We start from the raw sequence: 27,809 nt of genomic DNA on the forward strand, positions 1-27,809 counted from the left end.
CCCAAACGTGGATTTAAGAACCAGTGAAAGATGCAGCTTCAGAGGCTGGAAGGGAGATGAGGAAAGGAATTCTCAGGAGCATCCATGACTTGAATGCCCTCAAGGTCATTTGGTTGAATGAGGTTGCTCTGCAGTCAGATGGCTCAAACAGGTTTAATGCTTTTATATGAAAAGGGATTAGCAGTATGCCAAGTTTATGACTATGAGAAGGGAAAGACAGGAAAAACTTAATACATTCTCATAAAAGAATTCTAAGATAATTTGATAATTTTGCATACTTTATATAAGTAATATAATGGGGAAAGGGGGAAGAGACATTTACACAATGCGAGTACTGTAATATCGGTATGAAGCCAAACAAAATGCAATGAGCTTTGTTGCAGATCCACAGAAACTAAGAATAATATCACTTCAACAGGCTTTATTAAATTAGTTTCTGAATGTGGTGAAGTGATGCCCATAGGGGAAGACACGATGCTGCACTGCATCACTTGAAAAATGAAAAAATATTTGCATTCCCTTTCATACATATGGAGAAGACTATCTTCATGGACTAGTATAAGATCCTGAATTTGTGATGCTGTGGAATGAACAGTGAAGCAATCCACCAGAAAACAATTCTATCAAACTCTATCCAAACCACACCCCAAGTGTTAGTAAAAAAATACCTCAGCAGGTCCTACTATAAGGTGAGACAGGGTTTCCAGCAGCCAATCTCTTGCATCTTAGCTCCTGGGACAGCAATATTCAGGTGCCTCAGAATTCCACCCAAAAATGCATTAGCTGACAGAAACCTTGCCCTGCTTTCACAATGTCATACCCTAGAACATATAAAACCCCCAAGGTCAAGCCTGTTTGTTAGTATGAACCATTTGTTACTACAACTGGTAATATAGACCATATTTCCTGAGCCTGACTTCTGGCCTGACTTCAGCTATGTTTCTGCTTTTGTCCCTTGTGATTCCTATCTAAATCCCCTGTAACCTGATCATCAGCCAGACTTTGACCATGCCTTCTGTCTCTGGCCTCGCTGCTTGTGACAGAATCAGGCTTCCCCCCACCCCAGTTGTGGCTTGTCCAGCTACAGCTTGTCCAGCTACAACCTGACAACCAGGTTGAGCACACCAAAAAGTTTACCTCCTATTCTTGTAAACTTTTTTTTTTTGGAGGGGAGGGGAATAAACTATCTGTGGAATTGCTGTTTGTGATGCAAACTACTAATACATAACTGCACTGAAGATTTACTTCTTCAGCAAAATAAGTAGATAGCAAATAAAGACTATTCTACCACCCAATCTGGTTCTTTGTATGGTAAAACAGGTGCATTCCAATTTGTTTTTATGACTGACATATATGCATATTGTGTTATTGTTCAGTAATTATATGTATATATTTATGGGTAAGAATGCTGAAGATAAGACTTTAAAAGGATTTAGGTAGTTCTTGTATAACAAGCAGGAGCATCTCAGATCTGCAACGTAGGTGGTGTAGATTTCATCTTTTAAAAAATCTCTACGAAAAGGGTGCTATGATCCCTGTCAGTTTTATTCTGCATAATGCGTGTGTGGGAAGATCAAATTACTTCAAAGTTAGCTTTAAAACATATCCTGCTCTTCTCTAATCTTATTTAATTTCCCCTTTCCTCTCTACACTAAAACAATTCTTACAGTAATGCAAGATTAATCATTATCCTATACAAGTGTTAATTCTATTGTTCTACTCTTGTGGTGGTTGTGTGTGTGTGTATTTAATATAGCAAAAATATTGAGTTAATCTCCATTAAAAAACCCCAAACCAAGCAGTTCTTAAGGTGACAAATTTTCCTTCTACATCCTAATGTTGCAACAAAGTACCTCCAGCTATCAAGCTATACAGAAGTCTAGGTGGGGACCATTTTGTTTAAGTCAATATTTTGAAAAAGCAGCAGCAGCCTAGAAGACAACTCCATGTTACAATTAAGGCTCATTGGAGGAGTTCCTACCATTTTTGTGGACTAGTCTTATCCTCTTCTTAGTGGTTTAAACTAAAGAGCTTCTTTAGTGCCATTGAATGCCTTGAGGGATTCAGCATTTTCTTCTTTGAAATGAAGACTCCTACAATATATCGTCATGCATCATGGAAGTTCACATTGGAGAAGGTGGCGTGATGCTGTCAAAACAAACAACCCCCAAAACCTAAGGTGGAATTTCTGTGGGATGCACAGATTTAGTTGTACAGATTTTTTTTTAAATACTGGTAAATAGATAATTACCTACAATTGATGCAAGCACCAGGAAACTATGACACATCAGAGTAAGGAATGAGCTTACATACAAAAAAAAGCCTCTAGGACAACAAGACTTATTCATTCCTAGAACAATAGAATCCTTTTATTATATCCTCAGTAGGAAGAGGCAAACAGAAAAAGTTACTGTGCAATTCTACCCTTGGAACACTCTCTCATGGACGCATACTTTACTAATTTCTATGCCAGGTAAAAATGTTTTATTCGCATGGGAATATGGGCAACATTAATGATATTGCTAAAGTTATTTAACTTGGGTTTGAGTATGCATTATTCTAAAGTTTACTGTATTGATAATGTGCATTATTTAATGTTTTTATTGTGTTTTGTTGTACTATAAAGGTAAATGTACCCCTGACCGTTAGGTCCAGTCACGAACGACTCTGGGGTTGGGACGCTCATCTTGCTATACTGGCAGAGGGAGCTGGCGTACAGCTTCCGGGTCATGTGGCCAGCATGACTAAGCCGCTTCTGGCGAACCAGAGCTGCACACAGAAACGCCGTTTACCTTCCTGCCAGAGCGGTACCTATTTATCTACTTGCACTTTAACATGCTTTCAAACTGCTAGGTTGGCAGGAGCAGGGACTGAGTAACGGGAGCTCACCCCGTCACAGGGATTTGGACCACCAACCGTCTGACTGGCAAGTCCTAGGCACTGTTGTTTAGACCACAGCGCCACCCGCATCCTTTGTTGTATTATACATTCAAAAAAGTCTCAGAGTGATTTGCAATTTGTTGTACTATACACATTGCAAATCACTGAGTTTTTTTTAAGTATAAAGTGATATGTGAGTCTAATCAAAATCAAATCAAGTAAGCACCATTGAGTTCAATGGGACTTCCAGTTTCTATAAGATTGCAGCCTCAGAGAATGAGCATTGCTATGGTATTAGGATAAATCTATATGTGGATTTACCTGGGAAGGTAGCCCATTTAGGAGAAGGAAAATCAAATCCAAACTCTCACTGCCTTGTGGCTATACTGATCCATGGAGCAAACCCCAGGAAAAATCCATACCCACTGCCTTGTGGGACATCCTCAGGGGAAGAAAAGGCTAAGGGGTAAATATCACACAAATCTGGAGTAGAGTCCCTAAGGAGGTTGGATGGTGTCTTGTATGCCTCCTTCTGACAACTGCTGAAGCCAAGCTGGTGCCAAATGTATTGCTCTGCTTTCCTTTGGATCACATCAGCAAGGTTAAGAGAACGGTCTTGCCATTTGGGCAGCCCAGTACTTCCATATACACTGCGAAAGCGTGCACCCCCGAGACGTCACTTTGGTTCTGCTAACACAGCATAAACAACATGGGAAACAGCAATTATGAGTTACCGGTCTCTGCAAACACAGCAGGTACTGTGATTCTCCAGTGGTTTGACTTCACCCCTGGAGGTGCACTCCATTGTCACCTGAGACAGGTAGACACCAGCAACATCTGTGGATTGGTTTCAACTTTATTCAATTTATATTAGTTGTATTTTGTCATGTTTTCAATATCCTACCACCCACAAGAACCAGTTATACAGCTCTTTAGATACTGACTCTTACATTTCTAAGAGGTGAACAAAAAAGTTAAGTGTGTGCATCTAAAGGCTTTTATTTAATTTCCTTAAAATATCATAAGGCCAATTCTCCTAGATCAGATCAGAGGCCTATATCTAGTCCAACATCCTGCTTTACACGCTGGTCAAGTTTATGTTTATGGGAAACCTACAAGCCAGTACATGAATGCAGCAGCACTCTCCCATTGGGAAAGGTCCATGGGTTAGTAGTAAAGCACACATTTCGCATGCAGGCCAACCCCAACCTCTCTCACCACCAAAGAAACACAAGTGAACAACGCAAGCACGCTGACACCAAACTCTACATACATTAAGCATAATAGAAACACCGCCACCCGACCCCACTCCCATCCATCTTCCCTCTCTCCACCCCCTTTCTTTTTTCTTTCTTTTTTCTTCTCCCCCTAATGCCTCAACAAATGAAACAGATTTGTAAAAACGCTACGTGGAAGAAGAAGAAGAAAAAAATACGAGGCACTACACTTCTGTAAAACAAGAAAATCCTTAATAAAAAATATATATATTTTTTTTTTTAAAAAAAAAGAAGGTATCTAGGTTCATTCCACAGTATCTCCAAGTAGGGCTGTGAAAAACTTCCTGACTGAAACTCTGGAGAGTCATTGTCAGTCAGTGTCAACAGTAGTGAGCTAGATGGAACAATGGTCTGACCAGGGCAGATACCTATGTTGCAGCTGTGGTTCCCAACCATTTATTATTCAGAAGTCTGCTGCCTCTGATCCTGGAGACAGAATAAGACATCACAACTAGTCATGGGTATAGCCAAGGGTGGGGGGTGGGGGGCACCTGCCGCCCAGGTCAAGTAAAACAATAGAAATACTTAACTAACTGACCAATCACATCAGTCCTGCCCCCCCCAACAAAAATCCTAGCCAAGCCCATGCAATTAGTAGTGATTGATAGGCAGAATATCTCTTGAGGAAAAGGTTCTTTTGTGTGAAGTAATTGACTAAAGTGAAGGCACAAACCATAAACCATGCAGGTTAAGTTTGTAACAATCTGACTAATCTAAGTAAATCTTCAGGAGGCACGAATGCGAATCATAACCTATAATATACTCACAGTCATACTGGGCAGGGCAATTATAATGCACATTATGGGGTTTTTTAAATATAAAAAACACAATCTTTCATATTCCATTTCTATCCAATTCTCATACCTTTCCATTAAGCACATATTTCACTTTAATCTTTACCCCCAAGAGCCATTACATATTAGACTGCATATGGCAGCTATTAACCTGAACTGAAGTTCTTCAACTCGAAATGTGACTTCATTGCTCCTTCTAATTTAGGAGAATTTGCAAACGTGGAAGCCTCTCTTTCAGTACCACAAGCCTAACACCATAAAAAAGACAAAAGCTTTCCCTATGCAACTTTAGTAGCATCTTCCCTTTCTATCTAAAAAGGATTTATTGATCCTGTTTTAAGTCACTAAGCTTCCTTTTTAGGTGTGATATATACCTTTTTAAAGTCTCCCCGGATTTCTACATTTTACACATTAACCAGGATGTCTATATTTAAAACTCTCAATCCTTCTATCTGAACCTTCAATTTTTGAGTCAGAATACATTAAGAAGTATCTCAGTCAGCTAGCCCAGATATCTTAGCTGGGAAGGACATCTGCAAGGCACAGCAGCGAGTCAGAGTAATCAACAGAAATCATGTCAGAACAGACAAGAGTCAACCCAAGAGGTTATTCCACAGAAACCACGTGACTGCTGGCAAAGCAGCAACAGAAAATGGGATGGGTGTCATGGCTAGAGCCCAAGAAGAAATAAATAAGGCCATAAGAATGCTGAATACAATAGTCTATTATCCAACACTGCAGTTCTGATGGCAAAAGGGACTTCCAAATACCTCAAGGACTGCTTCTTCCCATATGAACTGACCCGCACCCTGCGATCATCATCTGAGGGCCTTCTTTATGTGCTTGCTCCATGAGAGTTCCAGGGGCTGGCAACAGAAGAATGGGCCTTTTCTGTGCTGGCTCCCCATTTGTGGAGTGCTTTCCCCAAGGAGGCTCACCTTTTGTCTCTGTTACATATCTCTAGGCACCAGGCAAAAACATTCCTCTTCTCACAGGCCGTTGGCTAATTTAACAATCTGTGGCCTTTTAAACTGTGATAGGGGGGTTATTGTTTTTGTTTATTACTATGTAAAATATGTATAAACATGTAAAATATGTATTCTAGTGATCCCCAAATGAAGGGTGATATAGAAATGGAAGAAATAAATAAAATAAAATATGTGCAATAGAACTTCCTTGCTCTCTCCTATTGTCATGGGCTGGCTCAGTCATATGGGATCCTCATAACAGAGGGTCCTGGTTGCGCGTGGGACCCAAGAGCTCACCTGATAGGGTTAAAATGGGGGGGAGGAGCAAGAAGTCCTGGCCATTCCCCTGGGATCACACCAGGCGATTTTAGCCAATAGCCAGTGGGTGGCATGATCCCGGGGGCTTTAAAAACAGCAGTGTGATGCAAGGAGCTTCACACCGTTGAACACCCACCCACCCTCCCTAGTTTAGGCAGAGTCGCTTGGCATTGCTTTGGTTTGGGTCGCCTGTTTTGGAACAGGGGCTGGGTAGGAGTTTTTCCATTTGGCAGATTGGCTTTAGCCATTTGGTTTTTGCCTACCCCTTAGCAAATCGTCACAACTTGTAAGGTGTCGGTTAGGCATTGGCTCAGTTGGGTTGTGGGGAGAGGAGGTGCGGCCATCTGTGGGGGGGGGGAGTGGGGGGACCTCCCCCCCACACAGAGCAGATTTGGGAAGATGAGAAGACATAGAAGTCCCATTGCACCAGCAGAACCCCACTGGTGTAGGACTGAATAAAACTCAGTGACACTTACAATGCAATTCTATACATGTCTACTCAGAAATAAATCTCATTTAGTTTAATGGTACTCTTCAGTCTGTATAGGATTGCAGCCTAGTGAAATAGCCATAGCAGAAAAGCCTACTAATGGCCCAGGAGGATGATGACAGAGAGAGCATACAGCAGAATAGCTCAGAACTACACTACTAGTGCTACAGAAGTGGTAGCCCACATAATTAAATATAACAGATTAATTGCTTTCCATATTATATGAAAATAAAGAAAACCATATCCTTTCAGCATTCACAATTGCTTTCCTTGATATTCCACAATTGTGAAATACCTGAATGGCTTCAAGGAAGCAACATTTGCCACAGAATAGATATCCTTCTATGGGGGGTCACCAACATGGTATTGAAGGGCACATATACCCTTGCATAGGCTTTCTCCCCATCCGCTTGCTGAAAATAGGCTTAATAGAAACATTCAGCTGTAGCCAATAGATCAGGCTTGGGTTGTGCTTGGTTGCAGTGAGTGTTGTAGTGCTGACCTTAGTTTCTTCAATATGCCAAAACACTCACAGACCACAAAACATAGTCACCCTTGCACTGCTATGCAAAGTTAAGCTGATGTCTGAAACCATACAGCAATACAGTATTGCAACAGGGAGAATGGGTGGGAGTTCCAAATCGAACTTTGGATTTTACCATTCATTCTCCAACATGTGAAAGGAGGTTTTAATGTTCCCAGAGGTAGGGATGAGACTTGCTGTTGCTACTGCCTTTAATTCTGTATTCCAGGGGAAAATAATAATACTTTTTAATTTTAGCACAAACACTGCTCAAGATTAGATTAAAAGAGTTCAGCTGAATTTCTGGGAGGGTTTGGGGGGTACAGCTCTATATGCTCTACAACTTTGATTTTTAAAAATGCTTTTACTGCATTTCTTGGTTGTACATGACAGAGTTAATCCAAAATGTACCCCACTGGGCAAAATAAAACCATGCTAGATGTTTTTGTATCCCCATTGGCTTTCACTTGATTAAAGGAACTACTTCATTATAGGAGCAAAGTAGAACAATTCCCTATGGGATCGAAGGACAATTTTCTCAGTGCAGCACCATGCAAGTATAAGAAAGGTACAATACCATTTTCTACATACACAGCCATCAAAATTGGATTTTATTAATATTTTGATGAGATTTAGAATGATTGGCTTATCTAGAAAAGTTTCCGAATGCAGGAGACTCCTAATATTTTTTCCTCTATTTTCCCCAAGGCTAGGGTATAAAGCTTTGAAATTTCTTTCTCCTACCAATGACATATTATTACATTATATCTACTACAGATGTGCTAAACAGACATGAATATCACAAGCAATGATTCAAATTATTAGATTACTTCAGTAATTTGATTGTGTAGGCAGTGGCATCACTAAGATGACATTCAGGTACTTTGGAATTTCTACTTCATCACCCAGAATTGGGCCTTGGAGCTGTATTTCTCAACACAGGCAGTCCCCATTCAATATGTGTGTGACCATGTATACGTGAATTGTGCCGAACTTGGAAGGGACCTAGAAACATCACAAAGATGTCACTGAAATGTCACTAAAAGGGTGGGGCGGGGGGAGAACAGGGTCTTTGCAGCCTTTTTCAATAGGTTTTGATTATACAGGATTGCACCGGCGTGCACAGTGCATCAGAACGGCTGACAAAATTCTCGGGTAAATGACTACGTTCTAAAAATACAGAATTAATGGAGCTTCAAGTAAGTTAGCTTTGATCTTACCTTTAAAGCCTTATTTGTGTGCCTGGCACATACATCTGGGCAAGGGCATAGGATCATATAAGTTACATTTGCCATGATGTTCTGCAAAGCAAAAATGTTAGCTTACTTAGGATTAATTAACTGCTTTGTAAAGACTGCAAGCAACATAAGCATATACCACATTTTAAACAGCCTTTAGTAACTAGAGGGGCCCTTCTTACTGTAAGCTATATCTAAATGTAGTACTTTGTGCAGATGCCCACCAATATCCTATAATAGGTAAAGTGTCTTAGAATATTTTGCATTAAGCGCCAGAATTTAGTACAATACAGTCATACCTTGGAAGTCGAATGGAATATGTTCCAGAAGTCCATCTGACTTCCAAAACATTCAGAAACCAAAGCATGGCTTCTGATTGGCTGCAGGGAGCTCCTGCAGCCAAATACTTAGCCTTCTTAATGATTTCCTTAAAAAAAAGTTGTTTAAAATCTTGTGTATATATGTTCACGTACTGGATATGTATGTCTGAATGTAAACAATTGTGTTTCAGCTTTAGAAACTGTCCAAGTAGCAAAGTCTCTTTTACATATGTGGGATGTTTATGATTATAATGCAATTATGGCACAAATGAGACATTGCCCCTAGAGATGGGTTGCTGAAGACTGCTGCAGTTATCAGCTGAGAAGAGATCTTCAATGAATTCAGTCTTTCCTTGGACTGGTAGAGTAAAGACAGTGCTTCAGACAACTTGGTTTAAAGCACAGCTGTGTGTGTAATTTCATTTTTACATTTTTGTGTTTATACACTACATTGTAAACAACATTGTTACAGAAGATGACATTGCAAACGGGAAGAATGTCATCTAACAAACTGTCCTGAAAGACTAGTGTTCTTCATCGTTCATTCAAACAGATTTCTCATTGTGAGCTTCTCCCCAAAGGATTTAGAAGTTACCATTCATTTGGAGTAACTTGGTGAAATTGACGTTTTACTGGTGATCTCTTGTTGGTACTCTTTGCTATTTAGCAATTTTGTACATGACTGAAAATTTATATTGGTATGGTACAGGTACTATTTGGATATAACCGGGGCCCTTTATTTGTTAAAAAGTTATGAAATAAAAGGGACCCAATAATAAAGTTAGGAATATATATTATTACTATAGACGTAAAAACAAGTAAACTCAGATTAGCTATTCATAAATGTATCATGGATGCTTTAGCTGAGATTCCTGCATTGCAGGGCGTTGGACTAGATGACCCCTGGGGGTCCTTCCAGCTCTACAATTCTATGATTCTATGGCTAGGAAACAACTGCTCTGAGATTCAACAGAACTAGGGTAATCCTCCAGAATAGAATGGACCAGCATGTCTCACTGAAATGAAGAGGAAAACAGGATTTGCATTGGCAGTAAAGTTCCATTGTTCTAATAAAAATGTGTCACTTCATATTTCAGTTTTAAACAATAGACATACTTGCTATATTCAGCCAGGGTAATTTAAACACATACTTTAGTTTAAGAATAAATCCTGATACCCCAAAAGACCACCTGTGATTCATGTACTTTAAAATGTGAAAGCTTTCCTAGAATTGAAGACCTTGAATACAAATATACAGTGTTCTTTCTTCCTGGCACTGTTTTTTTGAACAAAATATAATGCACATTGATAATACTGAGGACTTGATTCTACAGTCTAAACTAGGGGAAACAATTGAAATAACATGGCATACTAGAACGTCACAATCAGTCCTACTTATGCCCAAATCCTGCAGGATAAGGATACTCATACGACCCTGAAAGTGGCTAGGTTCCTGGTCGCTGTCCTTACCCAAAAGCGACGCCAAGGAGCACTACAAGCTAACTAAGGCGTAGTATGCCATTCTATCTTATAGTATTTTATTGTTATAGTGGTGTTTTAGCGGCTGTTTTTTTCCCCCACGTGCACAAGCTGTTATTTATGTGTTGTTTTTACCGGTATGGGCCTACGGCCGTAATAAATATTGTTGTTGTTGTCCTACTTATGGCTCAATAGCCTTCAGTGGAAGTTAAATATTCAGGGATTGTCCACACCCACCATATAAACCCAACTCATGCACTTCCTACACATTTGGCAGGGTTGATGGCAGGGTTGGTTTAGCTGGCCATTCATCAAGGCCTCTACCACTACAGGTGAGTACTCTGCCCCTAGTACTGTGGTTTAATACTGCTACGAACCTGCTTGTCTGCCCTTCCCAGAAAGGGCCAGTGAATGTCGGGTGATGATAAATAGGTGAGAAAGCTGTAGAACCAGATATTTTCCCCAGGAGTTCTCACCAGGCTGGTGAGAAGAAGCAAACAGCAGCAAAGATGGAGTGACTTGCCTGTACATAACCCTGCTTGAGGCTGTACCTCAAGAACTACAGCCAGCATCAATATGTTCCACCAAGCCTTCTTGGGTCTCTATCCTTCCATATTTTCTTAAATCGAGTGCCATAATATTTAGAACTAAGTTGTGATGGCAGAATACACAACCCAGTGACATTACTGTGCTTCTTATAGATGGTTATGATTTGCTGAGTGCCATCAAAGCTGTACACCATCAGAACTGCTTCAAAGTTTCCACTCAACTTCATCATCTTCCAAATCTGACCATGAAAGACAAACTTGACCCCGCACTCCAATTCTCACTACTTCACTCCATAGGAGGCATATATGATTTACCCCAGACACAGAATTCTCATATCTCAGTCATGAGAAATGTTTCTTTCTCAATGTGTTTCCAAGGTGGAAGCTTCAATGAGGCACTACTGAGTTGCATCGATCTTTCACTCTTCCAAGCACAGCAAGGAAAAAAAACACATAGGCAACTGACTCTATCCTCTGCAACCTTGACAATTTTGTAAGCCTCATACTGTCTGCTAGTGGCAACATGCCTTTTAATACGTAATTTATGAAGTGCAGTACTGTGATGCAACATAAGCAAATGCCTATCGCTTGCATAATGCCCAAGCAGAAACACATGCTGCTACTCTTGAACAAGTAGGTCAAACATCTGTTGAAATGATTTATTACTACTTATATAGAACCATCCACGTATATAATGAGGGGGACAGTTCCCTATACCAAGGCAGTTCAACTTTAAAAATTGGAAAAGGATGAAGTTTAGTTTCACTTCATATTTACCTGCATCTTGCTGAAGACCAGTAGCTGTGTAGGAGCTTAAATATTGCGCTTTCCCTATAGTAATCAAGGGACCAGGATTCAACAAATAACTCTGTCATGGCAAATAAGCCACTACCCTCTAAATGGGATTAACTGTCCTTCCCCTAAACACTAGAGATGCAAAGATGGGTGGAATCATCTGAGCTGCTGTGTAGCAATCCCTGCCAACTCCCAGGTTGAGAGGAAGGCTAGGGAGGTTGCTAAGCAGGTATATGGTGAAGGCATCATTACTTAACCACATAGAGACAAATCAATAACCCTCCCTCCAATAAAAAGTTGTAGTGGCAGGTGGGGAAGATGCTAAGGGTGCTACCCAGTCCGCCTTTGGCCAGCAGTGCCAATAATGCATGCTTACCTCTACAAAGCCTTTTCCTCAGGCTCCCCCTTTGCCCACTTTTCTCTAAGGAAAGACCACAGGCATTGGGTGTTGCTGTACAAAAGTGCTCTACTCACCTTTGCGAAGCAGTGACCAGCCATGCCTGAATTGCCCTGTCCAGCCTTTCCCAAGAAATATGGGGAGGGGCACTAACAACCACAAATTTTGGCTTTGCCAACAAGGCCAACTGACAACCATTGACTCCTGCCAAAGATACAGATACAACACTATCACGATTATTATTTTTATGCACAACCAAACACCTCTGTTTAAGAAACAGATGAAAACTACTGCATTTTCTTTTATCAAATGCAGCATTGTCAAGATACATTCATAAGATTTTGGGAAGATATTTTTTCTAGTTTGGAAAAATAAGGCTAAAGATCAAAGACTGGAAGTTGCTTTGTTCTATACCGTTAGCGGTGCTTCAGTTCAGACTTGATTGCCATTGCTGTCAACCTTATAGTCATTTCTCCCCAATTCTTCACGTTTCAACGTTCCAAAGAGATTTGTCTGCTGTAAAGAGCAAATACACCAACACTCTTTGTTCTCCCCAAAGGACTATGCACCAGTTTCCAGACATTTAAACAAAATGATATTGAAGTGAAGAATCGGAAGCTCTGCTCCAGCTTATTCATGAAGAGATTTCACAGTCTCTGAGAAATGAACTGGAACAATAACACTTGGGCTTCAAATATGGTTATTATCACTTTTTAAAAAGGGTATACAATGACCAAAAAAATAATACAGATGAGGGAGAAAAAACAGCTGTCAAGATCTCTCTAGTTTCACATATTCTGGAAGGGTGTGCATCTGGTCCTCTTATTTAAATTATTTTCTCTCCCTTACAAAGGAACTGACTGAGATATCCATGATCTTCAGAAATGAAAGGCTACTCTTTCTGATCTGAGCAGCAAAACACCGTTTCCTTCCTTTCTTTGCTTGAAACATAAAATAATCTCATGTGTGCATACAATTGTACACTACACAGATCACCAAAAGCTTTTCTCCCTGTTGAAACAATTAACTGGAAAATCCCTGATGTTACCAGAGTGCTCTCTCTCCTTCTCTCTCTGTGGACCCATGTCTTACACATCGAAGTACTAATTTGGGGGCCTCTCCTGTAGTTGACGTTACTGCACAGCCTAAGATTACTTCAAAATATACCAGTATCATAATGGTCAAACTTGGAGAGTTAGACTGTGATCAATAAATGCCAATGTTATTTTACAAGCTATGGGGAATAAGCAAAGGGAATTAACAAGAACTAGAGAATTTGTTATTAGTGTAATATATATTTACATCAAATGACTGACAGGAAATAAAGACAGCTTTGTGACTTGAAGTGCAAGTACTAAAATATGAAAGAATAAAAAGATTATTTGTTACACATTGTAAAGGACACCCACCCCACACTGCCCAGACCATACAGTTAAGCAGTTTGTAAGCAGAGATGTGCCTGACATGCATTTCTGTAACAGGAGATTAAATAAACAAGGAAGGCTAAAAGTTCACATGCAAATAGTTCAGCTTTGCTTCTCACTAGAGCAAGACTTCTGAAATCACAAACACAGACAGAAGTGAGATGGATGGAACACAATGGTTACTTGTCTATTGAGAAGATGGGAAAAGAAGGAAGAGGTTAGACTCAGGTTTTTATGTTTTTATTGTACACAATTCATAGATGGCTACAGCTGGACTTGAAAATGTCAGCAGGATGTGTTGTATGAGACTAAAGTTAAGATAATCCTTCTCCTTGCCAAAGTCCTGGAAGGGGCAGATGAAAAGCCAACTTGGGGGCCAAATTTTATATTTGCCTCTGGAGTCCTAAATAGTTAGGGGGGAAACGGGGCAACTTCCTTGTAGAAAGACACTGGCTGGAGCCCTCTATACCATTAACTGACTAGTCCTGGGTAAAACAACAAACGTGGACTAAAAGGCAAGGGAGAGGGTGATAATGCTAACTAAAGCTGGAGAAAAAAGAGGAATGTTCCTGCCACAATTAACAGTGTCAGAGCATCTCAAAAGGAGAAGTATAAAGCAACCTAGGGATGTGTCCTAAAAGTTGAAAAAACTCAGGGTGTCTAGTTATAGGATATGGTTTATCTACAGGCAGAAATCTAAATTTGCAAACTGATCTCATTAGTGTCTAAGCTGGGCATGTGCAACATTAAATAACAGAGACATGATTAATGAGCTACCCTGTATGGTTATGAGTTATAGCAATTGTGTTTCCTGCCAAAGAGTTGTGGAGGAGTTACATGGACATTGTAACAAATCAGGTTGTGTTTAGCAAGTATCCCTGTGATCCTGGTAAGGAGTGAGCTTTGATTCTTCAGAAGAAGCTAGCCAGGGTGCTTACTTTAATTAGCTAGGTGTATGCTTGCTGGAAGGAAGCCATCATTTACTAGAGATTATTAATTACTGGACTTGGGAATTCCTTGCATTGGATATGGCCCCATGTTCTGGGGGGTTAATTAGGTTTATGAAGACCTGCTCATGCCTGTGGCTTACCATCATCCTGTCAGGATCAGACTTGGCTTAGACTATACCTGCTGTCTCTGATTTGACCACAATTACACTATCCTTGCACTCGCTGCTCCAAGCAAAGCTAAATTACATACAGAGTCTTGGGGCACATGAAGAGTTCCGATTAATCCAAGCTTATTGGTAACATCGACTAATAACATATGGTTATTATAACAGGCACTCAAGGTGCAGATTGGTTTATGCACCCAGGGAGTCTTGCCTGGCACCTTCATTGTATAACTTGAGGCACCAGGTGAAAACGTTTGTCTATAACCAGGCCTCTGGCTGATTAACAGTCTATGGCCTTTTAAATGTATGGGGGGTATTGCTTTGGTTTTGTTTTATTATGTATTGTGTCTTCTCATTTTGTATTTTTATGTTGTGAACTGCCCTGTGATCTTCGGATGAAGAGCGGCATACAAATTTAATAAGCAAATAAATAAAGTAACTTGTGTGTAAATGATCTGTGGTGTTTGAAGGACTTGTTCAGAAAGCATGCATTAATTATTGCCCCCACCCCAAATTAGTAAAATGGGTGTTCCATGCATGAATGAGCTAGCAACAAAATGAACCAACAAAGAGTGTGGGACTGATAGAGAAGGGGACTTGGAGGTTTTGGTACAAATTTGCTTTTAAAAAAAGCTCTGGAGTGAACAGGAAAACTTATCTGGATTCAATAATAGGGAAGGGGTTGAAGAAGTAAACCCTTCACTCTGTTCAACCTTCACTCTCATTCCCCACAACATTCATACACACAAAAATGATACCTTGACAATAAAAAAATTTCGGGGGGGGGGTCTTTATCACTGAAGAAAGGGGAACACTGACAATTGAGGATTGTGGGCTTAACTTTCTAAGCAGACTGTAGGGAATATGCACCATTAAACGCAGTGATATTTTCTTTCTAAATAAATATGCTTCTTTATGACAAATTCAATGAGGAAAAGAAGGGTTTGGGGTTGTTGTTTTTTAGCATGCTAAGTGCTAAATCTAAAGCAAAAGCAGCGAGCAAGGAAGAAGGAAAACAGTCCTGAATTTAAGTACAGTTATGAAAAAGCAATTATAGTACAATACACACAAAAGAGTGTGTGTGCTGGGGTAGAACTATAAATGTTTCCAAAATTAAAGTAACAAAAACTTTTGAAGGTGTATTGTCAAATGGGAAGAGAATGCAAACAGCAATGTAGAAGGTTCAAACAGTGCAGAGAATGGAAGCAGTTGAAAAGGACTGTATAAATACAATAAGAGAGAAAGAGTGTGATGGAAGCCTACGTAATGGGACTAGAAAGAAAGGCTCATCTGTCTTGATGCAGTTTTCTTCGGGATAAACTTGCCTGAGATTGTAGTCTTGGAGAACTACTGTAAAACATTCTCTAATAAACATGATGGCAAAGAAGACAATAATAAGATTTAAAAGGTAGATTTGCCAAGTAATTTTCTTAACCGCGGTTGCCACCATGGAATTAATAGCTATATAACTCCTGTTTTCTTCTATTAGGTCTTGTAGTAAAAGTACATTGCCTTTCACCATTTTCTTCCTGTGGCATATCCAACTGTGAGTTTTTTTGTATCCTTGTCACCTTCGCCTTCCAGTTCCAATTCATATTCATGTGCTCTTGCATTTGTCAGCATTCTCTAAATTTCCTCAAAAAAATTGCTATCCTCCATTTCAGTCCCAATTATTTTTGTTTCCTTACATGTCAAGGAAAGAATAGACTTCCCACATTGCATACTACTTCACGCACCAGTTGAGAGCCTATGGATTATAAATATACTATGTCAGGTCTCTGACAACGAAGTTAAAAGTGACATTTGGGTGCACAAGGCATAGACTCCATGTTGTCCATTGACAATATACACTATGTACAACTTAATAGTTTTTATAAGGCTATCTATCCTGTGATGACCATATAGCTATTCTTTTTTAAAAATACTGTACATGAACAACCCTTGTAGGAGTTGATGCCTCAGGTCCTGCAAGTTCATTAATGTATACAAGGCTCTCTTTCACCTTGATATTTGACTAATGAGTTGCAACTGCTCAACTGGGGCTTGTTATTTGGGATTATTAATTGATATGATTTTAATCTGGACTCAAATGTGTCCCTACAATACATGAATGTGACCTATTTCCTCTGGTTCAGTGCACACACTGCACCAGGACTTCTCCTATCCTAGATCAGGTCTCATTATTGTCAGAGAGGTTTGAACATTACAATCATATATACCAAGAAAGAATGAGTGATCTGTAAAATCTAAATTAGGAATCTGTGAAGAGACATTACAAGCAGACTTAAGAAACATTTCTCTATGTAATCATCATTCGTCAGCATTTCAAAAGCTTACTCATTTGCTTGTATCAACAAAACCTACTTCACTTACTTTCACAGAGTATAATTTATGAAAGATTGTGTTATGGCTGGAAAGTTAATCTTGGAAATACAAAGGACAGGACTGTCTTCCAGGGTGTTTAGAACAAAGGCTCTCTCGCTGCTGCACAAAGTTCTTTCTCAAAGCCTCAGAAAAAGAACTGACTGAGACTATTCTGTTTTTACCTGCTGTCATACAAAAGTCTATCAAAGTACTGAAGCACTTTCAGCATCACTCCATGAAGACAAAGCTGAGAGCAGCTGCAATAAGTATACATTTTAAAGAGCAATGGAGAGAACAATAGTTATTCTTGCAAGTCTTCAAAACTGTTCCTGCTATAGCTAAGAAAATAATTTCATGGAAGTTAGAAGAAAGCTTGTTTTGCAAAGGGTAATGCTGTAGAAGCACACCTGCTGAAATGTATACTAAACAACTTCTATACTGCAAAAATAAATAAATGGAAGAACAAAACCCCAGGTTTAATATTTGTCATATTTTCTTCTCTACCAATCTTCAATATTGTCCTTTAAACTTATAAATTGGTATATACACTGATTTATGCTAAAAACAATGACTTTCATCCAAATATCCCATTCTGTTTGAACAAGAATTGCAGATTCCCCTCTCAATTTTCAAGTACTCTTCTATCTACCATCTTTCTTTCCTTCTTTCTTTCTTTCTTTCTTTCTTTCTTTCTTTCTTTCTTTCTTTCTTTCTTTCGGCACAAAAGCTAGCTACCTTGGCAGTAATCTGAGGAAATTGGTTAGCCAAAAGGTAGCCAACCCACAGCAAGATTATCTTCTATCTCATCAAATTGATTCCAGAGGACTCATGTGACTTTCTTTTTTCTTTTGGGCCCAGAGGGTCATAGAAGGGACAGGTAAAATAGGTGAGCTCCACCTTAAGTTCTTTCTACCCACATACTTTTCACTCCGCCTTGGTAGCCATTTTTATCACCATCTTTAAGTGCTCTTCATGTTCCTAGGCAGTACTCAAGGTGCCTAACACCAATAATGAAATCATACGACAAAAACAATCAAACCAGCAGCAAACAAAGCAGTTAATTTGGAGCCAACAACAAATCGGGGTTCAAAGAGCAGAATACTGTCAAAATGTTATACCGCTGCTGTAAGAATTACATGGCCCTGACAAGTAGCCACTGAGCTAACTTCAAGGTGCTGGTGTACAAAGGCCTTTACAGCTTGAGACCAGGACACCTAAAAGAGAGTTTCATCCTTTATGTACCCAACTGACCACTGCACTCTGCAGGAGAGGGAGCCCTAAAACCATATCATCTTAACAAGAAGTCCATGCTGCAGAATGTAGGAATCAGGCCTTTGGTGTGGTGGCAGCTGCCCTTTGGAGCTCTCTCCCTTTACATCAGACAGGCACTGCCTTTGTTGTCCTTACGGTGCCTGTCAAATATTTTCTTCTTTCAACAAACCTTCTAAGTGGATAATTTTCTTATCACAGTCAGTAACTGTACTGAATTCTAAATTGTTTTAAAACGTGTAATTGCTTTAGCTGTTTTTATTTATGTGATTGTTTTATTGTGAAATGGCTTTGATACGCTTTGCAGAAAGCAATTCATAAATAAAATTAAGAATCGTATATCCACAATTTACTTAAACAGAGCGGAAATGATGAAAGAGGAGGTCCAAGCATACATCTCGGGGGAGGGAGCTCCATATTCTGGGTATCTCAACTTAGAAGGTGTGTTTCTACCCACAGAGCCTGAAAAGCTGGTACAGTGGTACCTCAGGTTACATACGCTTCAGGTTACATACGCTTCAGGTTACATACTCCGCTAACCAAGAAATAGTGCTTCAGGTTAAGAACTTTGCTTCAGGTTGAGAACAGAAATCAGCGGCGCAGCAGCAGCAGGAGGCCCTATTAGCTAAAGTGGTGCTTCAGGTCAAGAACAGTTTCAGGTTATGTACAGACCTCCGGAACGAATTAAATACTTAACCCGAGGTACCACTGTAATGTAGAAAGGCGCCAGCACCAGCATTGCTATGACTGAGAAACAATAGAGACAAAATATCTGGAAAATGGGCACAGTGACTTATATATTGAAAACTGCCTATATCACTGCTATACGGTAAATTGTATTATGCTGCCTTGCTCCAAGGGCTGTGTCAGAGGCTGAGGCTTCTTACCCGAATGATAGCTTTCCCATGGAAGGTGGGAAGCCGGTAGCATTACTAGCTTCCAAATTCCCAGGGCTAATTAGTCATTACTTCAAGCAGGCTGAGTCTATTAATAAAGAGCACTGCCAAGACAGTTAAGAACAGGAGCTGTTCTCCTTATTTTAGCCTTTTATTATAAAAATAGATTTTCTTGTATATTAATAAAACAGGATGGATCCAAAAGTCAAGAGTAAGGATGGATCAAAAATCAATAGTCCATAAAAATACAATCCATTCCTTCCCCATCTCTGCTAAAAGTCCTAACAACTTAATATTAAAGCAGGCAGGCAGATAAACACGAGCACCCCTATTCAGCCAGGAACTCAGCTATGCAAGGAAAGCCAGGCTGAGCTGAAGGTTTTTACATCAGGCACCATGATAACACTTAAACTTAGCAGCCTCCCAAAAATTTCCATCACATCACTTGTCCATAAGTGGATACCAAAGTGGCTTTCCCTTGACCCTCTTTGGAGACTTCTCTATTTGGAGAGTTCTCCATTAAATGGCTAAATACAAGCTGGGCCATCTGGGATATTTCACAGCTGTGCATATGGTATTCTCTTCTGCCCCATCATCTATATCATCTATATCAGTGATGGCCAAACTTGGCCCTCCAGCTGTTTTGAGACTACAACTCCCATCATCCCTAGCTAACAGGACCAGTGGTCAGGGATGGGGATGATGGGAACTGTAGTTTCAGAACAGCTGGAGGGCCAAGTGTGGCCATCACTGATCTATATCTAGGGATCCAATGCTGAAACTCTGCTGGTTCAAGTGACTTCTGTGCCTGCAATGGGACATCCTCTCCATATCCTGTCCCTTCCAGTCTCTCATTCACCCTCACAATCAGCTCACAATCACCCTTTGGAGTAGATTTTGGCGGCGCACAGTAGAAGAGAGGGAATGGAAGTTCCACTGGTCCAGCGTAACCCCACTGGTTCAGCACTGAATGCAATCCCTATATCTACACACACATACAAAATCACCATATGAAATAGATCAGCCTGCAAAAAAGTCCCAAGGTCCTTGAGGGAGCTTTATATCAGGCTTCCTGATTCAACACTCTATGAGCCACGCCACAGTGAATGATCTCCATTTAACCCTGAGTTAGTAAGGTTCATTTGACACTGACAAGAAATAGAGCCTTTAGTGTCATTGGCGCAGTCCTGCGGAATGGTCTCCCAATAGTGACTCAGCAGTTGTCTTCTATATTGACCTTTAAACATTTGCTGAAAACTTCCCTTTGCTGCCAGTCTTATGCAGACAATTAGGCTACAAAGTTTCTATAATAGCTGGTGATACGTTTTATATTTTTTTATGTGGCTTTTATAACTCATACACAGTTGTTGTAAACTGCTTTGATTTTTTATGATGCTTGCTCAGGAACAGCTTATTATGGCTTACAGTTGTTTCATGGTTTGTTATGAATACAGTACTGTACTAGGAAACTTTACGGCTGGGTCTCCCTGCCTCAACCCACTAAATGACAGGAAACACCAGAAGTGTGCATGCACATGAAAGCTCATACCAAGAACAAACTTAGTTGGCCTCTAAAGTGCTGCTTGACAATTTATTATGTGTGTGTGTGTGTGTATATATATATATAGAGAGAGAGAGAGAGAGAGAGAGAGAGAGAGATGTATATGTGTGTATACATATGACGAGTGAGACCTCGTCGAAACGTCGCCTAGACACCCCAACTTTTACACGGGAAGACACCCGAGGACACCAAAACCTGCATATATATATATATATATATATATATATATATATATACACAAACACACACACATATGTACATATATATATTTCTACTGCATCAGACCAACACAGCTACCTACCTGAATCTAGAACCATTTTAAAATGTTACACAAACACAGAAAGAATGTTGCATAGACATTAACTGCTAAGGCGGCTTACCTATATAGTTATAAAATCTCCACAAGTTATGAAAATCCTACTTTCTAATAAGAATATTTTTTTTATAAAATCTGAGTACCGCATCTTGTATACATTCTGCTTCTATAACTTAGGTTACTTAATGCATTTCAACCTTTTTAAAAACACAGGATTATGATGACCAAAGGAAATGAATGTGAACAAGGGTTTGGAGATTGTGCCAGTAAAAGCAGGCACCAGCAGCTAAGGAAAAGAGAGATCACTTAAATTGCAAGTTTCAAAGCATTTTCTCCCTAACCCATGTGCAGACTTGCTGGCCTACAAATGAGCACTCTGTACAGTTAACATGCTCACAGACTTAATATGTTTTTGTAAGAAATGTTTGCAATAGCAGACAACTTTGTTTTGCAACAGAAGTTGAAATACTGTAAGACAGTAAAAAGAAAAGCTATCAAAGAGTAAATAGCTCAGCTAAGCACTCCTGAACTGTCAGGTTTGCAGTTTGAAGACAGATGATGCCATCTAGTAAGGTTCTGTGCACACACAATTCTTAAAAAATGTATGGCTGCAGCTGACCCCTGAGAAACATATTACTGACATGTTAATCTCTAAACATACTGACGTACAATTTATGATGCCAAGCACCAGTGAATAATGTTCAACTCAAAACTAGATAGCTAGAGAGAACATGCTCATATCATATCAAACAGACCGGTAGTCTTAAGGTGAATTGTATATCATTTACAGTTTGTTGAGCAATGTTGTGGCTAGTTTCGCCCTGCTCAGCTCCTTTTAAACCATGCATCATCTGCAAACATGTAGCACCAGGTTTTTAAGATTTAAAAAGACAAGCAAAACTAAAGCTGCAAGAGTTGATAAAGCAAGATAGAACTGTTTTGTCACACATCATTACAGAAAGGTATTGATATGGATTGATCAACAATACAAAAGGTAATATATTCCACTATTCTTGTTGTCCAATGAGCTCTAACTCGCATGGAAAACAAAATGTGAGAAACAACACTAAAATAAAAGCACACTAATTAGCCAACTAGTCATGTTTGCTTTTTTGTTCTGTTACTATAAGAAAAATAAGTTTTCAGCCCCCTTTCTGCATCAGAAACCCTCTAAGTTTCCCCATCCTGGCATATTAGTACAGCATATGCCAGTCACACTCAACTTAATTCACAGACTAAATTCCAGTCTCTTGAAAAGCTCAATAGCTACAAAGTTCTCCAACACTGTCACAGCAAATTTCCCCAAAGGCAAGAAATTAAGGGGTTTCATCCTTTCACAAATATAACCAAGACAAAACTCAAATGAGTCAAGTATATTCTCATGCCAGACATTAGGGCAGGGAGAGCAGCAAAAGGGAAGAAACAGAGAGAGAGGAGAGAGAGAGTGTGTGTCAAGCAAGCAAGCATAAACAGGGCCAGTTTTTCCAGTGGGTTCCAATAACTTTTAAATACCATAATAAACGGGTACAGTCAAACCAACAATCATGTTATTAAAATATGGCAGCAGAGAGAGGTAGAACTGCAGTTTGTATTCTAACCCATTTATGAGATACGAAAGAAATGGGTGGAGGTAAACAAGAATAAACTTGTGTGTCTGTAGGGTGATCCGCCTCATTCTTTAAGAACATTCATTGTATTGTGTGTGAATATGAAATCCTGACTCTTTTTTTTTTAAGTGCAAAACTCACAGAGACATCAAAAGTGGAAGATTTTCATTATAACTGGCTTACAACAAATCACAAACCTCACATCTGTTATACCCCATGTGATCTGCCATGTTGTTTCAATGCTCTGAACTGCACCACTGTTAGATAGGGGAAATTAGGAGTAACAAAGGGCACGTTCTACAAAATCACCACTTGTGATTTTGTTTATTTTAAAAAATACCCTGTTAAGATTTGAGGGAACATGTGGGGAGCTTCTACATGTGCAGTGGGATTTATGATTACCATTTTGAACATGGTTCCTTTTGCTACTAACCTAAGTAGCTACACCACACTTCAAGAAGGGGAACTTCAAGAAGTGCACCCAAGAGAAAATCCCTGGTCCAGTTTTATCACACGATTAACTGTTTGTCTAGATTAAGGGTTGGAACCCTATGGCCCTCTGAACTCCATCACTGAACTCCAGCTCCCATCAGCCCCAGCTAGCATGGCCAATCATCAGGGATGATAGAAGCTGTAGTTCAGCAACATCTATAGGGTCACAGGTTCCTTCCATCCGCTGGTCTAGATTATGCCTCAGACATGAATGGAAGACTTTTGCAGGTATCATTCAGAGTTTTGAGTTTAGCAACTTTCCCGTGCATGGTCTTCTAGGTCAGAAGAACCCCAACATTCCTGGATTGACACAGCCCTGGCCCATTTTTTTAAAAAAAATCCCACATAGAGTGGTCCCATCACTGCAGCCACAGGAAGGTAGCAACATACATGTCATTGCCACAACACCTCTCTCAGTGATAAAGTTCCAGGATGCCCCCACTGTCACAAGATTTGTCTCCCTTCTTGACAGAAAAATGTGAGCAGGGCTTCCAGAAACTCACATCTCAGCATGGCCAATATATGTGAAATAATAACCTCCTTCACTTTCTAAAAATTATGAACTAGGATAAAGCACCTGGAGCACAAGGTTAATAATGGTGCTAAAGGTATTGCTAAACCTCTGACTGTTGAAAGCTGGGAAACAGAGGAGAATTGTGTGCTTGTTTATTGGGCTTACTGTAAAGAATCTTCCTTTGTAGCCGCAGAGGTTAGGAACTGCAGCCACATGACATCAGGTGATTGACAGTTGGGAAGCCCCACCCACTGATCAATGTAGCTCACAGAGGGTTGGCCAGCTGTGAATCCAGTCCTCTGGTCAGTTCCAATTTCCCATCCCTGCATGATGGATTGGAATGGGGACAACTCACCCTTGTTGCAAGGAAAGGGGGAAATTGTCATGCTGTCTGGAACTTTAAACACACACACACACACACCATAAGGACTTCAGCACTGGCTATGCAAAGCAAGGGAGCGACAGCCATAAACGAACAATGAAAAATCCAAGCCAAGAACAGTAACATAAACGATTTTTATATCCAACCTTTCCCCCTGAAATTGACTTAAGGTGGCTTACAGTTAAAATAGAAACAACAGGGGCAGTTAGAAAAATACAGCAGTTTACCCTTTCAAAGCACCACTGGATGAGCATGCCAACACCGAAGTATGCCACTCAATACCAACCACTGGAAATAAAGTGCAGGGGGATGCCAGTGTGCTCATGTCCTGCTTTGGGTCTCCCCACAGGCATCTGGTTGGCCACTGTGAGCACAGAATGCTGGGCTAGATGGGCCTTTGTTCCGGTCCAGTAGGGCTCTTCACACGTTCTTTAGTAGCATACCAGTTCATAGTCACTGGGGTCATTTTTAAGACTGAAAAATTGGAGTTCACAAAATGATAGGCACATGAAGGGGAAAGTTGTGTGCAGCCATCGTTTATGGCAACATAGACCACAGCTGACAGATGCCACAAGCAATGCATTTGCAAGGTGGCAGAAGAACTGCATTTCCCCAGCTATAAAGCACATCACATCCACCATTGGCAAGGGAAATGTGTTGTCTCTGCAAACATTGAAAGGAGATTCTGGATTGTCTACAATGAATAGGTAATAGTGGCATATTTAATGCATCAAGAGCAACCTGAAAATGTCCTTTGGGGAAACTATTTGTAATTTTGCCTCTTGGTGAAGTACAGCTGTAAACAGCTGGGAGCTGTCTATCTAAACAGACACAAACCGAAAGGAGGTTTAGCACTGTACAATAGACTCTGTAACTTGATCCTAACCACATTTACCAAGCAATAAAGTCCACTGGAGCAAATGAATTTACTCTCAGGAAGGTAGTTACACATGGCACTCATAATTTAGCAGCTAGCCTCTTGAAATTAGGAAGAATTACACTGTCTGACATGTTCAGTTATTTATGTTCATCTTTCATGGTTCCCTTTCAAGAATTAGAAATGGCCACAACCAAAGGTGACATATCAGATGGATCATGTTAAATAAGTTTTTCTTCTTAAGGTGACAGGATGGGTTTTGCTGTCACACCAAGGAACTGGCTGTCATATTTGGCTCCAAGATAAAGGCTGATTTTGTAACACTAGGGAAGAACTTTCAGAGTCTCTTCTCTCAGGTGTCGACATAAATACTGGATATTGCAAAGCTGCACAAACAAACTTGAACTGACATTGCTCATTTTAGACAGGTTTTGTGCCACTGCTTTTAACAGATGCTTTGCAGATTTCTCTGTAAAATATGCCATTACAACAAACACAAGTTTTGCTGATGTTCAATTACGGTACATTCCATCCCTTCCCCATACAATGGGCTTTGTAAAACAGATTTTAAGGGAATGACCAGGTCAAAAAGTCAGACCACCAAAAGAACCCACAGTTTAACCAGAAGCAAAATGCACTGCCAAATTCATCCATTTTAGTTTAATCACAAACTGAACTAAGAATGCATGATAAAAAAAACACACACACAAGGAGTGTGACCTATTAAATGGATAGGATGATATTGAACAATATATGGCAGCTTTACAAGACAGCACTTCTAGAAGTGTCTACAAGTTCTTACCCATTATACTGAATAGAGCGCTTGAATGTACATGATTACCTTTTAAAGAAACAATTGAAATTCAACACATCACATATTTAATGACAATCATGCTATAGTTTAAGTCTGACACAGATTTCACTTTTAAAAAAAGAAGTAGCAGCCCATTTTACATGGACTAATGTATGTGAATCGGTGCTCAATGAAGAGCATAGCTCAAATAGAGAAACTAATTTCAGTGCTGGGGGCTCAGCCATGAAACACGTGAAGCACTAAGCATAGCACACATCTGAGCACATGCAGAGTTCCTTTCCCACGCTGCAGAACCAGCAGCCCCATCCAAAACACATCTGGAAGGAGTTAAGCTACTGGATCAGGATGCACAACAACAACTGCCCCGGGGGCAGTTGACCTCTTATAAATTAAGCAAGTGAAGTAAATTATCTGTGCTTAGATTAGAAAAGACAACTCTCGCTCACTCCAGGCTTGCAACAAATGACTGCAGCTTACTGCAAACTAAATTAGTTAGCCTGCAATTGACACCACTTCAAACGGCACCACTCTTTCCCCCCCAAGTAGGAATTTTAACACAGTTCTCTGGAGATCTGCAGGGCGGGAGAGGGGGCTAAAGCATCACCGCCAAAAATAAAATGATTCTACAGGGTGTCATTCTTATGGGATGGAGAGGTGAACTGGCATTTCCCTCTTCCTTCCAAGCTAATTCCCAGTATGTAGGTAGATTCATTGGCAAGCCTTCGTTACTCTTGTGTAAGGAAGGGAACAGGAAGTCAGAGAGCATCAGCTGCGTTTAGTACACTTCCTAGCCTCCCACCCACCCCATGCCATCGCCCAATGACCCGCAAGTTTGCCCCGGGTTTCCCCATCCCCATTTCAAAGGGACAAGGTATTTTTGTCCCCTGGCAGCACCAGCGGAGAGAAGTCGAAACTCAACCTGCGCCAGGCTCCGCGGAGGGATTTTTTATTTTTATTTTTTATTGGGGGGGGGGGAGCGGACATCGTTTTCACACACCCGCGCGACCCATTTACACGTGGACTCCTCTCCCTCCCCGTGACTAGAGGCAGCCAAACCCTGAGGGAAGCAGTTGGCGTCGACGACGCCCCCCATGCCAAGCACCCCTTCCGTGGCTTCCCCTCGAAATTCCAGCTTCTTCCTTCCCTGGAAGAGAAATCTGGCTTCCTTCCTGGGGGGGGGGCGGATGGGGAAGAGACCCCCAAAAAGAAAGACCCTTGACGTTCTTACCTCCTCAGGAGCCATGGAGAGCGGCGGTTCTTCAGCTCCTCTGTCTCTACGGCGGGAGACGGGCAGGCGGGCGAGGAGAGCAGCGGGGTCGGCTGCAGGTGTCGGAGCCCGCCGAGAAAGCGGGAGCCTCGCTCTCTCGCGCGCTCGCTTCACCCCGCCGTGTGAAGGCTGAAGGCTGCGGTACAGTCTGTCCCAGATAAATGCATTAACAGCAGCCACCTCATGATTCATTAATCAGTCCCAGTGACCAGAACCACAGAAAGCGGTGGGTGCTGGGGTTGGGGGAAAGGGGGGGGGGACCAGAAGAGAGAGAGAGAGGGAAAGCGAAGGGCTCGGAGGAAACGCGAGCGTGGTCCCCGCTGAAACTACTCCGACGCGAGCGGAGTTCATTAATGGATTCATGACTCTCGCATTCTCCCGCCTTGGCGCTCAGCGGGAGGGGAAGAGCGTGCCGGCTGCTGCCCTCGCGCTTCGCCAGCCAGCTGGAGCGCGCGGCACTTGACGGCCGGCGCCCGGCGCGTGCCACACACACGCACGCACACCGGGGCGCCTCGCCTCTTCCTTTGCCCGGCTAAGGCTAGGGCGGGACCGGGCTGGGAAAAGGGGAGGAGCTTCGGGGGCAGGTGACTCCCTCGCAGGCGCCCTCGGCTCCTCCTGGGAAACGAGCGCAGAGCTTGGCTCTTGCGGGGGGGGGGGGTGAGGGGAGAGAGAGAAAGAAAAAGAGGGCAGCGCCTCGCACTCGATGCAAGCGCGGATTTGTCCAAGGTTCGTCAAGGGGGTGAAGCGAAATTGGGCGGCCAATCAGAGGCAGGATCGCGGTCAGCGAGGAAAGAGCGCGGAGTGTTAGATAGGGTGTTTGCAAGTGAATCGGCCCTCCAGATGTTGCTGGACTCCGGCTCCCCTCAGTATCAGCCTGCATGGCCA

General features: G+C 41.1%; 1 pseudogene across 3 annotated transcripts in view; it reads right to left on the reverse strand.

Moving 5' to 3' along the window:
- LOC309370744 (heparan sulfate glucosamine 3-O-sulfotransferase 1 pseudogene) overlaps positions 1-27,442 on the reverse strand; it is an 83,138-nt pseudogene extending 55,696 nt beyond the window's left edge. For 2 of the 3 annotated variants that reach the window (XR_014173480.1, XR_014173481.1), the window contains exon 1: positions 26,886-27,442. The product of XR_014173480.1 is annotated as a heparan sulfate glucosamine 3-O-sulfotransferase 1 pseudogene (transcript). Of the gene's footprint in view, positions 1-8,470; positions 8,552-26,885 lie in introns of all 3 variants that reach the window. The other variant, XR_014173482.1, reaches the window with a different exon arrangement.
- Between the last annotated feature and the right edge of the window lie 367 nt (positions 27,443-27,809).

The sequence above is a fragment of the Podarcis melisellensis genome (assembly GCF_964234715.1).
Source record: "Podarcis melisellensis genome assembly, chromosome: 5".
Lineage (NCBI taxonomy): Eukaryota > Metazoa > Chordata > Lepidosauria > Squamata > Lacertidae > Podarcis > Podarcis melisellensis.